At 37.4% G+C, this 15,073-nt stretch overlaps 1 pseudogene; it reads left to right on the forward strand.

The window, feature by feature from the left end:
- Window positions 1-8,429: 8,429 nt before the first annotated feature.
- LOC109396753 (PRELI domain containing protein 3B pseudogene) lies at window positions 8,430-8,950 on the forward strand (annotated as a pseudogene).
- Window positions 8,951-15,073: the final 6,123 nt, after the last annotated feature.

Genomic DNA, 15,073 nt, shown 5'->3' on the forward strand with positions numbered 1-15,073 from the left:
GGAGTCCACTTCTGGCTAGAAACCTTTGTGTGATTTTTCAGGCCTGACTGTAAGCAGTTATAAAGGTTTTACCTGATTAAACATGAGTCTGATCATGTTTACTCATATGTATGCTCCATAAAACTTATAGGACCCATAAAACTGCAGAAGCCCTATGGTCAGGCTCGCTCAGCAGTGAGGTGACCCTATGCTGCACTGATCCATTGCAAGCTCTCCAGGCGCACCATTCCACAGGGAGAAGAGGGGAGTCGGTGCTTCCTCCAGTTTTGGCCTTTTTCTTACACTATCTCACGGTAAGTGATCAGAACCTTCACTGTTACTTTCATTTTGGCTTGTTGCTTTAGTCAGATCCTCTGACACTTGACAGCTCAGCTCTCTTGAGCTCAGCTGATCTCCTGACCAAATACAGAATCATGATAATCATGCTTTAAAGATATTTGGGGTTAATTTCAGGCCTAAGATCCCGCATCATTATGAACTATTCCTTGCTTTAATAATAATGCTTAATAAATAAATAGCTTAATAATAAAAAGCATTAATAATAATGCTTTTGTGCTTATTAAATCCATGAAAAGACACACGGCAGCCAGCCAACTTTACTTTCTGTTACAGGTCACTATTGTCTTGATAGCTTGACTGAAGTCCACCAATAGATATAAATCTTACTGCACACACATATACATGTGTGCTCATTTGAGACTCCTCTGTTATATTCATGCCTTGTCCATTTAACATCCTTGAGCCCTTTCTAGATCCTTCTCTTCCTGTCCTTGGCAGCAACCCCTTGAGTCTCTCTTACCTACCATTCAAGCTAGGCCTGTAATGGAGCGGAAATACATTAGCAGTTTGCCTGTCATCCCTTCCTGCAGGGGAAACATCCTCTTCCATTCAAGGTTGTCAAGGTGGGGACAATGCTGACCTCACTTTAGTCCCAGAGATGGGCATGTGACCCAAGTGAGGCCAATTAGAGGACTCCAGCCCAATGGCTATAATGATGGTTTCAGAGAAGGGTACGTAAGCCAGACTGAACCACATCTTCCCGAGGATTTTCCTGCCATGGGTATGTGGAAAGGTGTTTTTGTTATTTCAGGGATCTTGAGTCTAAAGTCTATAAGTCCAAGCTGCTTTGAGATACCTTCCCTCATAGGAAAAAGGTGTCTGCTGTAGGGATGAATATGCAAACATTCAAAGGAAACAGAAGAAGGCAAAGAAAGAGATTGAAAAATGAATTCTTTGGGTTCAATGTTACCTAAAGTGTTCCTCAATTTTGTAGTTAGAGAAAGTAATAGCTTCATTTTCTTTTGGTTTAAATCAGTGTGAGTTGTCACTTGCAAACACAAGAATTTTGATTAATACATACAGTATATCACAGTTGTGTGTTTAACATAATGCTTTTCTGGATAATTGTGTTAATGAGACAAGATCTTAAAACTATAAAGTGAAGATAATGGCATTCCATTAATTCTGCCACATTGTCATTTATTCAGTTGTCATCATGGAGGGTAAGATATGGGAGGGAGGATAAGAAATCAATTATAGCCTACAGCTCTGATAGCTGCATTGCAAAATTCTAATCTCTGTTAGATGAATATAATATAGCTATTTATGCTTGAGAAATAAGTAGTTTCTGCCTAATTTTGAATTTTTGCCTTATGGTGTGCTCTGCATCAGTCTTTCTATGAATGGAAAATATTAATTTTCATCAGAACCCATTTGAATTCTGACAATAGTTGTGATTTGTATTTGAGTCTAATTACATTCTACTAAAGGGGACAAAATTGGATGCAGCAAAGACTGAGTCCTGTTGAGTCCTAAAGCGGTAAGGGAGCCTAGAAAAATTAGAGGAAGAGCCTGGTGAGTTGAAAGAGGGTAGGTACTTGAAGAGCATCAATTTTCGCCCCCTGAATGTAGTACAAAGTATGGTACTCATGCAGCGTTCAGTATTTCTTGGCCCTGGGTTCCCAGTAAAGATAGGATTTCTCTGACTAAACACACATGCACACACATGCTTTTAAACACATTCACACACATACACACTCATACAGACAGGCACTCACATCTACCTACATATTCGTCCTCCCTCTCTCTCTTACTCCCTCCCTCTCTCCCTCCTCCCTCCCTCTCTCCCTCTTTCCCTCTATTTCTCCCTCCCTCCTTCCTTCCTCTCTTTTTTTCCCTCCCTCTCGGTTCCTAGTTCCTTAAATACCTAGAAGTCACCAGCCACACTTATTATCCAAACAATTAAAAGTATCAAAGAAGCTACAAAAGTGGTAATGTGTCTACAGAGTTACTCATTTTGTCTGCCTTCTTCTATCTACGGCAGACCTTCAACATCTTTAAAACAAACACTGTACAGTTTATTAAAAACATACTATCCCCACCCCAAATTTATGATGGCTGCTTTAGGTATTTTATACAAACATCTACAATATTTTTTCCCACATGCTGCTGGGGCAAAAAGGTTTTTTTGAAGAAGCTTCATGACTGTTCTGAGTCTTCTGGTTCTCCCAGTAATTAATCTCCAACAAGTTTTGCAGTAGCTTTGGTGTCAAAATTCTGCAACATATCACTATTCCTTGGGGAGATTTCTTGGGAATCCAGATGTGGAAACCTCTGCTCTATAGCCTTGTCATTTACAGTGTGCTCCAAGGACCAACAGCATTGGCATCACTTGGGAGCTTTTTAGAAATCTCTGGCTCCACTGGGGACTCAGTGAATCAAAATCTGCAACCAAGGTCCCCAGGCGATTCCGTGCACATGAGTGCTGAAGAAACGCCTACAGAATATTTCTCCATTTTCTCCATTCTTATGACCTCAAATTCTGACATCTATTTAATTTAGAACATTATATAGTGCACTTAAATTTGATTTATTCTGCACCTGTACCTTGTGCCAGTAAAATTTAAATCCCATCTTAGACCACAGGTAAAAATAGGCTTTAAACTTTGTAAAGTTCCTCTTTGAGGTCTCATTGCATTTTATTTTCAGAAGACTATTCCCCATAGGCCTACAAAACTAGTGTCCTGAGCTTTAGCCTCCTACACTTCTGAACCTCTGCTTCTCATGTAGGTTTTACTTCCAAGGCTGTGTCATCTTAGCTGTGACATTGTTATTCATCTCCTGCTCCCTAAATTTTCAAAATCTTTCCTTTGACAGACTTCCCAGGCCCCTGCCTGCCTTTCACCGTTTTGGCCAGCCTTAATTTTTTTGGCTCATAGGGAGACCCCACTTTCTGTAGGCTCTCAGGGTAGATGCATTGACCTATTCCAAGTTCTAAACTTCATTTCTAGGAAACTGTCTGCCAATATCCACTTTCTGGCTATTCCTACTTTGCTTCGAAATGTCTGGATAAAGGTGATTCATCAATCACCTTGACATTTTATCTCCCACTGCGGGATGCTTGCTGTTACTCACACCACCTCCTCAAGGATCCTCAATTTTTCACTTTCCATCCGGATATTACTTTGAAGTATATTGAAAACACATGAGAATAATGATTGGCTTGTTATAGTGATAGCAGTGTGGAGTAAGCAATGATGATTAGAGCATGAGCATTATTATGAATGAATTCTGCCTCAGTGTCTTCACTTCCAAAGACCTTTCTACCACTCCCTGTCAGTCACTTCTTCCATGATCAGAGCCTGGACCAGGTCATCATCAGGAATTGTCCACCTCCGACACCCTGCATGCCAATTTCCCACTTTCTGATGAAAACTCTTTTATCTGTCTGTCAGACTTGTATTCCCTCATCCATGCCTGTTGACCCTAATTCAGGCGAAATCAACCAGAACATGAACTCGGCCTTTCAGCAGCTTCCAAAGAAAATCAAATTACCTAAGAATACCATGAGTCTGAGGTCAGTACTGAAGATTTTGTGGAATTACACAGAAAACCTGCATCACACATGGTTCAATATTACTGTTCTCCAAAGTCCAGACCTCCCCAAAGAGGCTCTACCCTCCTCACTCCTGGTACTTAACCCACAGACTCCTCTCTCTGATACCCCTTCTGCCTCTATTCAGGATTTCACTCAAGTTCTCCCATCCCTGCTTTAGGGAAAGTCCATTCTGCTCCAGATCCTACTCCCCAAAAGTACCCATTAAAACTAATCTTAGTGTCTAGCATGCTGCAAAATTCCAGGAATGCAAGACAGAAAAACATTTCAGTAGGGTATGAGACCAAATGTCAAAGAATATGGAATAACAAAGGAGCTCAAAGGAAAAGGGTTTGAGAACAAATCCACTTAAAATCAAGGTTTGCATACATTTTCTATGCCTCATGTTGACCTAGGTTTTTACATCACTGGGTTTCAGTGCATGAAAATCATGTGAATTCACTACAGCTGAAGTATTACAGTGCACACATGTCCATCCCTTAGGCCTCATAGCACAGAGGTTAAATCCAAGGGCTCTGGAGTTCACCTGCCTCCTAATTAGCTCTCAACAAGCTACTTAACTCTTCTGTGCCTTATCTTTAAAATGGGAATAATGAAAGTATCTGCCCCCAAGAGGAGTGATGTTTATATAAAATCATTGATGCACAGTGCTTAGAACTGAGCCTGGCCCAAAGTAAGCACTAAACGCACTTCAGTTATATTAAGGATCAGTGTTAGTCATAAACCCTTCTTTTGAAGGGCTCTCATTAAAAGTAGCGTTTTATTGGGTCGGCCAGGTGGCTCAGTTGGTTAGAGCATGAGTTCTGAGCAGCAGGGTGGCTGGTTTGATTCCCACATGGCAGTGAGCTGTGCCCAAGCTGAGCTGCCACTGAGCTGCCAATAGGCAGCTGGATGGCTCAGCTGGTGAGAGCACATACTCTTAACAATAGGTTGCTGGTTCAACTCCCACATGGGACGATGAGCACCCCTTGCCCCCCACCCCCCGCAACTAGATTGAAAGCAGCAACTGGACTTGGAGCTGAGCTGCGCCCTCCACAACTAAGATTGAAGGACAACAACTTGAATTGGAGCTGATGGGTCCTGGAAAAACACAATGTTCCCCTTCCCCAATTCTCCAACACTGTTCCCTTCCCCAATTCCCCAATAACATCTTTTTTTAAAAATAGCATTTTATTTAAATAGCTATCTTTTATTTTGACATAGCTTCTGTGTGGGTCAAAAGAAAAAAGAAATAAAGATATAGAGTGAGGTAGAGGTTGGGTAGAACATTGGACTTTTAAATTAAAAAAGTGATGAAAAGGAATATAATTTCGCTGCCCCAATGAATTGTTACAGAAATAGACTCCAAAATCAAATCAATATTGTCAAGGAAAATGAAAGCTCATCCACTTTACTCTCCTGCCTTCACTCAGGTCCACATCCAGCTTATTTCTGTCAGACAAGGATAAATTTTATTTTCAAAGGGTCTCTCAGCAGGGATTTGGCATTCTCCCTGAGCAACCAACTTCTTTTCTTCTGTGAAGCTGGGAAATGCAGGCCTTTTTATTCTAGAAATGGATGTGTGTATAGAACGAAAACTGAGTGGTGAGTGTGCATAGAATTGACAAAGGTTTCTGTCTTTTATTTACAGTTCTGTTTCCTAATTACCACACATGATTTGCAATGAACAGGAAATAATTGCCAAAAATTCTGTACTTTTCCTCACGTATTCTTAGCAAAACCTTACATGATTTCCTTAGTTTGTAGAATCCTTGTCACTAGTATAGCCTTGTCTACCGAAATTGGTAAAAAGGATGTTAATAATATTAAACTATGTCTACCACTTCAAGAACAGAACTTCAGCAATCCCTCTGGGGTTGTAGAGGGCTACTTCTGGTCCTGGTGTGCAGGGAGCATAAGAAGGCATGGGCAGAGGGAGGAAGACCAGCTCCGAGGCTCTGTGGTAAACAGCTAAGAAATATTGAAAGCCTAGAGTAGGCAGCACACTAGGGATGGGAAAACAGGGACGAATGGAATGATGGTAAGGAAGTAGGTGACAGGACATGGTAACAAATTCCTTCTGTCTAAATTGTTGTCATTTATTATAACTTGTCTTCAGCGAGAAAAAAGAAAAAAAAACTTCCCATCTTTATATCTGGCAATACATTATATTTATATAGTGCTTCAGGAGAAGAGGAGAGAATTAATATTTCCTGAATGTCTGTTAGCTCTTCTCTATCTGTACCCACTCCCTTGGTGATTCCAACCGATCTCACAATTTAAAATATCTATACACTGAGTGCTCCAAATTTCTTTTCTTTTTTTAAAAAATATAGCTAACATACAAAATTATATTAGTTTCAGGGGTACACCATAGTTATTCAACATTTATATATCGAAAGAAGTGATCACCATGATAACCCCAGCAACCATCTGACACTGTACCACATTATCACAGTATATTGACTATATTCCCTATGCTGTACATTACATCCCCGTGACTTAACTTGCTTTATACCTTTAAATTCGGACTTATTATTTTCCTTCACCTTTTCCCCCCTTTTTAAATTTTTCAATTATAGTTGACTTTAAATATTATTTTTTATTAACTTCAGGTGTGTAGCATAGTGGTTAGACATTTATATAATTTAAGAAATGACCCCCCCTGACTAGTCTAATACCCACCTGGCACTATACATACTTATTACTATATCATTGACTATATTCCTTGTGCTTTGCTTTACATCCCCACGACTGTTTTGTAACTACCAATTTGTACTTCTTAATCCCTTCACCTTTTTCACCCTGCCCCTCAAACCCCTCCCATCTATCACCCCAATAAATCTAGTATCTACCTGACACCACACATAGTTATTACAATATTATTGACTATATTTCTTATGCTATACCCTACATCCCCTTGACTACTTTGTAAAAGGCCAAAGATTTATGTGATCTGAAGAGAAACCAGACTATCCCCCCATAACTACTTTGTAACAATCAATTTGAAATTCTTGATCCCTTCCCAATTATTCACCCACCTGCCCCAACCCCCCTCCCATCTGGCAACCATCAAAATGTTCTCTGTATCTATGAGTTTGTTTCTGTTTTGTTTGTTTGTTTTGTTCTTTAGATTCCACATATAAGTGATGTCACTTTGCATCTGTCTTGGTCTGTCGGACACTCCACTGAGCACAATTCTCTCCAGGTCCATCCATGCTGCCTCAGATAACAAGAACACATTCCCTTCCATGAGAGGGCTCCAAAATTTCTGTGTCTAGTTTTAACTTTTTCCATGAACTCCAGGCTTATATACCAAGCTACCTACTCACCTGCTCCACCTGCATGCTTTTTAGGCATCTTAAACTTAATATGCACCTAAATAAACTTGTGATCCTTCCTCCAGCCTGCTCCCTTCTCTGTATTTTTTCATCTCAGTTATTGGCGTCTCCATTTATAAACACTCAGGTCAAAATCTTCCAGTCATCCTTGACTCCTCTTTCTGTCACCTACCTCTTCCAGTCAGTAAGAAACTCTTATTAGCTTTATCTCCAAAATATACCCAAAAGGACGCCTTCTTTCCAGTAACAGTGAGCTGCACTATTTAAACCAACCCTAACAACAAACAATTTTGGACAAAATATTTTTTTTTAATCTAAGAACTGAATGATAACAAGGAATTACAAAAACTAAAGAGAAAATGATAATTTGGGAAACAAAAAAAGAAGGCAAAAAACGATATATTTGCCCCAAGGATATGTACCTAGCCCAGAGCATTTTGCTTGTGAATATAAACATCATGGGGATATAAATAAGAAACTCTCCCTGCAATAAGATGGAAACTTAAAGGGTCTACTGTGAGGAGATGGCCCAGGAAAGTTTCAGTCCTCACGTGAAATCACACCTGAGCTTTATTTCTGGGCCATCTAGTGAATCTCAAGCCTTAAACTTGATTTAAGTTGATTTAAAATTGGTAGCATCCCCATGCCTGGGAGAAGCAATGACAAATCCTTTCTGGATGAAGCTTCCTGAATTAATTATAGGCCCCAAATTATTCCTACAATATTTTTTCAAACAAAACACCCAGTATCTAGTAAAACACAACCAGACACACAAGGAAGCTAGGAAGAAACAGCAGAAACAACACATAACAGAAATTCACAAGGCTTAGATATCAGACTTACCAAAGAGCCTGTAAAGTCATCATCTCACTATGTTTGAATAAACAAAAGACAAACTTGAGGATCTCTGAAGAAACAGAAAAAAAAAAGTATATGAAAATGGCAAAGCAGACAAAAATAGAATTTTATAGAAATAAAAGCAAAAAAATTTTTAAATTACATGGATGAGTTCTACAGAAGATTAGACACAACTGAAGAGAATGATTGAACTGGATGATATGTCAGAAGAAATTTCACAGAGTGTAGCATGGAGATGCAAAATCATTTAAAAATATAGTGAGATGGCTGGAGGGTATGAAACGGTGGGGAGCAGGTGCCGTCTCAGCCTCATTATTTCCTAGTACCACATGGCCATCACATAGGTCACCACCACCATGAATATCTAGATTTCAGAACATTTCTTTTACATCCATGGGAAATTGTTACAACAGCTACAATGCAGATATATCCAAACCCTAAGAACTGGAAAGACATATAAATCCTTCTGGAAAGTTGCACAGCCATAGACTTCTCAGCATAGAGGGGGAACTGCCTTCCATTGTGAATTCACTTATTGTTGCAGCAAGACCCAATGCATATGTGTAAGAACATTCTGTAGTTAATCCTGCAGAGAAAATATTGGAACTCAAATCTACTAATTTCATTTATAAATATGTTTTGAGTAGATGGGAGATAAATGCAAACCACATCCTCAAGACCCAGAAAAAACATTTTTGACTCAAGAAGTCATAATGACTTCGATAGAAATCAGTCTCAGCAGTTTCCTAGAAGGGCCAATGGCAAGTGCCAGATCTTCAAATGGTAATAAAGGCTGAGAATCAATGGAATGAATAATACATATTATAAATTAAATGCCAACACTGATAAGTTGATGGCTTCAGCAACACGAAGATAAGGACACTCACAGTTGCAGCAGCATTTGAAAAGAAATGGTAATGAAAATTGGGATATAACATGGGTCCCCCAGGTATCTCTAAGCTGGCAATACACTTACTTGTTATTTTAAAAATACAACTACAGGGCTGGCCCAGTGGCGCGATAGTTAAGAACTGGCTTGGGACGCAGGAGGACCCTGGTTTGGATCCCACATATGAGGGCCAGTGACACTGCCCTCCACAGCTAAGATGCTGAACAACAGCTCAACCTGGAGCTGGGCTGCCATGAGTCGCCGGCGGCATAGGCTGCAGCCCCTGTGGCAGTGGGTTGCCATGGCTACCGTGTGTAGCCAGTAGCCAGCATGAGCGGCCAGCAGCCGCAGTGAACGGCCGTCTAGAAGCAGGCGACTGATCTGCCTCGCCCGGGAAGAGCGCGATGATGGTGTCAACTTGGGCCAGTGAAGCAACATCCTCCACAACTAGATTGAAGAACAAAACAACAGCAACTTCTCTGTTCCCCTTCCCCCAATTCCCCAGCTCTGTTCCCATCCCCCAATTCCCAATAAAAAAAAAAATCTTAAAAAAAAATACAACTACATTTTAGGTAGAATTTTTTGTAATAACCAGAAGAAAGGCTATGTGATTTCTGACCAAATCAAAGAGGTACAGGCTTTTACATAAAAGAAATCATCCAAAATTAGGGTTGTTCAAAATGTTCACCTAATTTTGAGGGTCCCAGTATCTATGTAAAAATTTAATAATTTTTGAAAAAGTACTTTGAAATTGGCATTGGCATATTCAATCTCCTGAAGGTAGAATTTTAAAGCTTTTTACACATTGGCGCTCTATCTGGCTTTGGACCAATCTCAGAACAAAGCAGAGCCACCACTTATGTACACACAATTGCCCTGCTGTGGTAAACTCCAACGGCTTGCTTGAAGGAACTCACTTTCAAAGGAAAAATTGTATACTTTTAAATGCATATTAATTTATATAAAATAATCTGCTCTGTTACAAACCCCATTAAGAACCACAGTGTTTTAATTTGAGACTTAAATGATATTTTGGAGAGAAAATCACCACTAGATATAGTTTTATTGTATTAACAAGCACTGTATTAATTTGCCAAAAATTTGTAACTTAGTAAAGTTATAACCTTCCTTCAATTTGTACTTCCAAAAGTCTTTATGGTTTAGTATGTTGTACCATGGGCTTGTTATGTTAACTGAAAATATAGACATACCTGAAATAGAAAGTTTAGTACAGAAAGTAACAGAAAATGGTGAACATATATGCAGTATACAGATGATATATTATAGAATTGTACACTTGACACCTATGTAGTTTTGTTGACCACTATCACCCCAATAAATTTTAATAAAAAAATAAAATAAAAAGGAAAGTAACAGAAAACGTCCACATGAGAAAGTCTCGCATACATTAAATCAGAGTACAAAACAGAGTAGAGAAAGGAGGGAAGAAGCAATACTTGATGAGACAGGGACAATTTTCTAGAATGACAGAAGGGCACCAATCACATATTCAAGGAGCTCTATGAATCTCAAGCAGGAAAATAAAAGGGTACCACACCTAGGTACATCATGGTGAAAATTCAGAAAACCAAGGACAAAGAGGATATCTCAAAAGCAATTAAAGAAAAAGGACATATTATCTTTAAATAATTGATCGGCAGCTATACTTTTCAAGCGTCAGAATGCAATGAAATTACTGTCTTGATGATTTTTTTAAATCTAAAAGTCTGTATCTAGCTAGTATATCCATAAAGATAGAAATCCAATAAAGATATGTTCAAACAAATAAAACTTGAGTTTTTCACAAACATATTTGCCCTGAAGGAAATTCTGAAAGATGTATTTTAGGAAGAAAAAAAATTATTCCAAATGAAAAGTCTGAGATACAAGAAAATATGAAGAGCAAAGATACTAGCAAGTATGAACATAACTTCAAATAAATATTAATTATGTAAATTAATAGTGAACTGTAAATTAATAAATTTTCTGGTTTTTAAAATATATAAAGAATTAAAATACACAACAATAACAGCGTATAAGTCAAAAGAGGTGTGAATGAATTTTAAACTATTCTAATGTCCTTATAATCAGCCAAGAAGAAGAGACTAAAGTATTTAACAATATTAGACTTTGATAAGGTAACAATGCATGTTGTAATTTCTACTGCAAGCACTAAAAGAAAAGAAATATACTATATAACTTCCAAACCATTCCAAAGCTAGCAAAATAAAACAAACAAATGTGGAAGAAAATAATAAATAAAACAGCATAAATAAAAGACATTAAAAACAATTATGTAATAGAAGAGATCAAAAAGGCCAAATACTGTTAGGTGAATTAATAATTCTCATAAAATGAAAAACATACAAGTAATCAGGAATGCAAAAGGAAACATCACTACAGATCTTGCAGTCATTAAAAAGGTGATAAGAAGAAATTAAAAACAATTTAAGGCCAATAAATTTGAAAATTTAGTTGAAATACTCATAGACTAACTCCTAAAAACATAACCAATCAAATGTGATTTAGAAACAAAAATAGAAAACCTGCATTTAAAAAATGGAATCAGTAATACAAATCTTCCCACCAAGCATCTAGGCCCAGATGACTTCACTGGAGACTTCTAAAAACTATTCAAGAAAGAAATAATTTTAATCTTTCTCATCAAACAAATTCATCCAGACAATAGAAAAGGAACTCATTTTATAAGGCTAGCATGTCCTCGACACAAAAATCTTTGAGATATACATAAAGGAAATCACAGGCCAATCTTTCTAATAAACACAGATTCAAAAATCCTAATCAAAACATTAGCAAATAAAGTTCAGAGACAGATAAAAATGTAATACATCACAATCAAATATACTAATACCTTGGTTTGTGAGCATAATTCATTCCAGAAACAAACTACTTGTACTTCAAGACATCACTCATTTATCAAGTTAAAATGTATTAGAAATGTTTGCTCATCTTTCAGAACACTCGCAAACCACGTTACTCACAATCCAAGGTTTTACTGTAGTTTATTTCAAAAATGCAAGATTGGTTTGACATTAGACAATCAATGTAAAGCACCACACAAATAGCATAAAGAAGAAAAACTATATGGTTATCTTAAGAGATTCAGAAATAGTTTTTGATAAAAATGAACGTCTATTATTACAAAAACTCTTAGCAAACTAGGATAGAAAAGAATCTCCTTAAGCTGATTAAAAGTATCCACCAACATCATACCCAACCTGAAACACTAAAAGTATACTTTGAAGCAAAGACTATGACAGGAATGCCTACTAGTACCACTTGTATTCAACTTTTTACTGGAGTTTCTAGAAAGTTCAGGAAAGCAAATAATAAAGGAAGGAAGGAAGGAAGGAAGGAAGGAAGGGAGGGAGGAAGGGAGGGAGGGCGGGAGAGAAGGAGAGAGGGAGGGAGGAAGAGAGGGAGGGAAGAAAAGTTTTACATATTAAATGGGAATGATTATGGGCCAGCCAAATGGCTCAGTTGGTTAAGAGCTCACTCAAGAGTGCGAGCTCTGAGCAACAGTGGTCCCAGCCCTGAGCTGCCGCTGAGTTGCCAACAGGTGGGAGGATGACTCAGCTAAAATAAATAAATAAATAGGAAGGATTAAAACTATCATTTGAAAATGATGTTACTGAATCAATTGCATTTGGACATCTTGTTACATCAGAAAGCAAAGAATTTACAGATTAACAGGAGTGACACAAAGGGACACAGTAGCCAGCTTGAAGAAGCTTCCACCCACCAAAATTTGAGACAACTGGAACACTGAAAAGACTAATGACTGTAATTAACTATAAAGTATTTAATAAATAAAACTCCATGGAGAGAGAGGGAGACTCAGCTGGGGTCACTGGTGGAACTCATTGGGGAGCCCCGGTGTGATACTACTAAACTCACTGAGAAATTGTCCTTAGGGGTACAGTTGAAACTTGCTGGGGTGTCAACACCACTGGGTGTCCTGAATGCCAGATAAGTACCACAGAAGCAAGAAGAGAAGGAAACAGGAAGCGAAGTCCCTGGCTTCTGCACTGTTCCTCTAGCACCTTCCACTGACAAAGCCTAACAGCATACTGCCCAGCAAAGGAGAAATGTTTATAGGATCTGATTGCAGTATCATAAAGCAGAGCATGGAAAGGTTAATTTGGAGCTGACACTCAACAAATATATATATATATATATATATATATATATATATATATATATATATATATATATATCTCACACACCTATATAAAAGAGTTTCATGCTGATAAACTTAACTATATTTAAAAGTGAAGTTGAAAGCCTTAAATTTAATATGCATTTATATATGTATTATTTTGAAACACGGACATATAAAAGCATATTAAGATTAATTTAATTAAATATAAGTTTAATTAAAAATAAACTATTTCAAAAAGTTAGAAAAAGATAGACCTTTAACTATACGTTCTTTTTTTCTTCCAGCTTCATTGAGACGTAATTGACATATAACATTGTGTAATATACGAAGTGTTGATTTGACCCACTTACGCATTGCAGAATGATTGCCACCATAGCATCACATCACATAATTACCCTTTCTTTTTTGTGGTGACTAAAATCTAGTCTCTTAGCCACTTTCAAGTATATAATACAGTATTATTAACTATAGTCACCATGCTGAACATTAGATCCCCAGAATGTATTCATCTTATAACTGGAAGTTTGTACTCTTTAACCAATATCTCCCCATTTCCCACACCCCACTCCCCTTTCCCAGAGCCTGGTAACCACCATTCTAGTCTCTGTTTCTATAAGTTAGACTTTTTTAGATTCCACATATAAGTGATGCCATATAGTATTTGTCTTTCTCTGTTTGACTTATTTCACTTAGCATAGTACCCTCAAGTTCCATCCATGTTATTGCCAATAGCAGAATTTCCTTCTTTTTTTGTGCCCTAATAGTATTCCGTTGTGTATATATAACACATCTTCTTTATCCATTCTAAGTATACATTCTTTGTGCCTTTGCCACTTTAATTTATTTTAATAAATGTTCCTAATTTATGAAAAAAGTTTAAAGATTTTAATAATCATTGTTTCTTACTGCTGTATCCTTTCATAACAACTCTTTTTTGACTATTGTTTGCCTTTAGATGATTTTGATATACACTCATATCTTAAAATTCTTCATTTTTGCCTTACCCAAATTTAGGCTTGAATTCAGATTAATAAAAATGTTAACATGTCTATATACATAAACTATCTTTAGGATTTTTGGGATAGTCATCAGGTAACTCAAAGATTTGCTCCTTCACCTTGTAAAAGAAAAGATAGAAATAATTAGGTTGGTTTGACATTCTCCAAACTTTAGAAAATTCATAACTTTAGATAAATGTGTTTCAGTGATTGCAGGTTTCTTTTTTCATGTTAAAAAATACACTCTTGTTTAAGCACAAATATTGATGCAATAAATGTCTATAGTAAGTGGAAAAGAATAGTCTCTTCAATAAATTGTTCAGGGATAGCTGGATATCCATAAGAAAAAAAATAAACTTGTGCCCCCGTTCACCCATGTTCAAAAAGCAGTTATACCTAAATGTGAAAGACAAACTATAAAACTGATATATAAAAATGATACTGGAGAATTTCTTCGTGGTCTTGGGCACATGAAGGAAATAAATTGATAAGCTGAACTACATTGAAATTAAGAGCTTCAGTTAGTTTATCAAAAGACACCATGAAGAGGGTAAAAAGGCAAGTCACAGAGTAGGAGAAAATATTTTCAATAAAAATTACTGATATAGATAATCAATAATGTTGTAAATATTTCTTAGGGGGCCAGATGGACCCATGTCCTGTTGGGGAGTCCACTTCATAGTCGATGTAGAGGCCTGACCACCGCATTGTATTTCTGAAGCTAATGTTGAATAATATAGTATGTCAACTATAATTATATATACATATAATCTTGGGACATGGAGTAAAGAGCGGGAACGGATTCAATGGAATTGTAATAGATAAGCATGATATCGGGGGTGGGAGGGCAATAGGTGGGGGGAGGGGGGTTGTTACTTTGTGAGGGTGAAAAGGGTAACTATTGCATTGTTCTGTACACCTGAAACTAAC

The sequence above is a fragment of the Hipposideros armiger genome, unplaced genomic scaffold (genome assembly GCF_001890085.2).
Source record: "Hipposideros armiger isolate ML-2016 unplaced genomic scaffold, ASM189008v1 scaffold_541, whole genome shotgun sequence".
Lineage (NCBI taxonomy): Eukaryota > Metazoa > Chordata > Mammalia > Chiroptera > Hipposideridae > Hipposideros > Hipposideros armiger.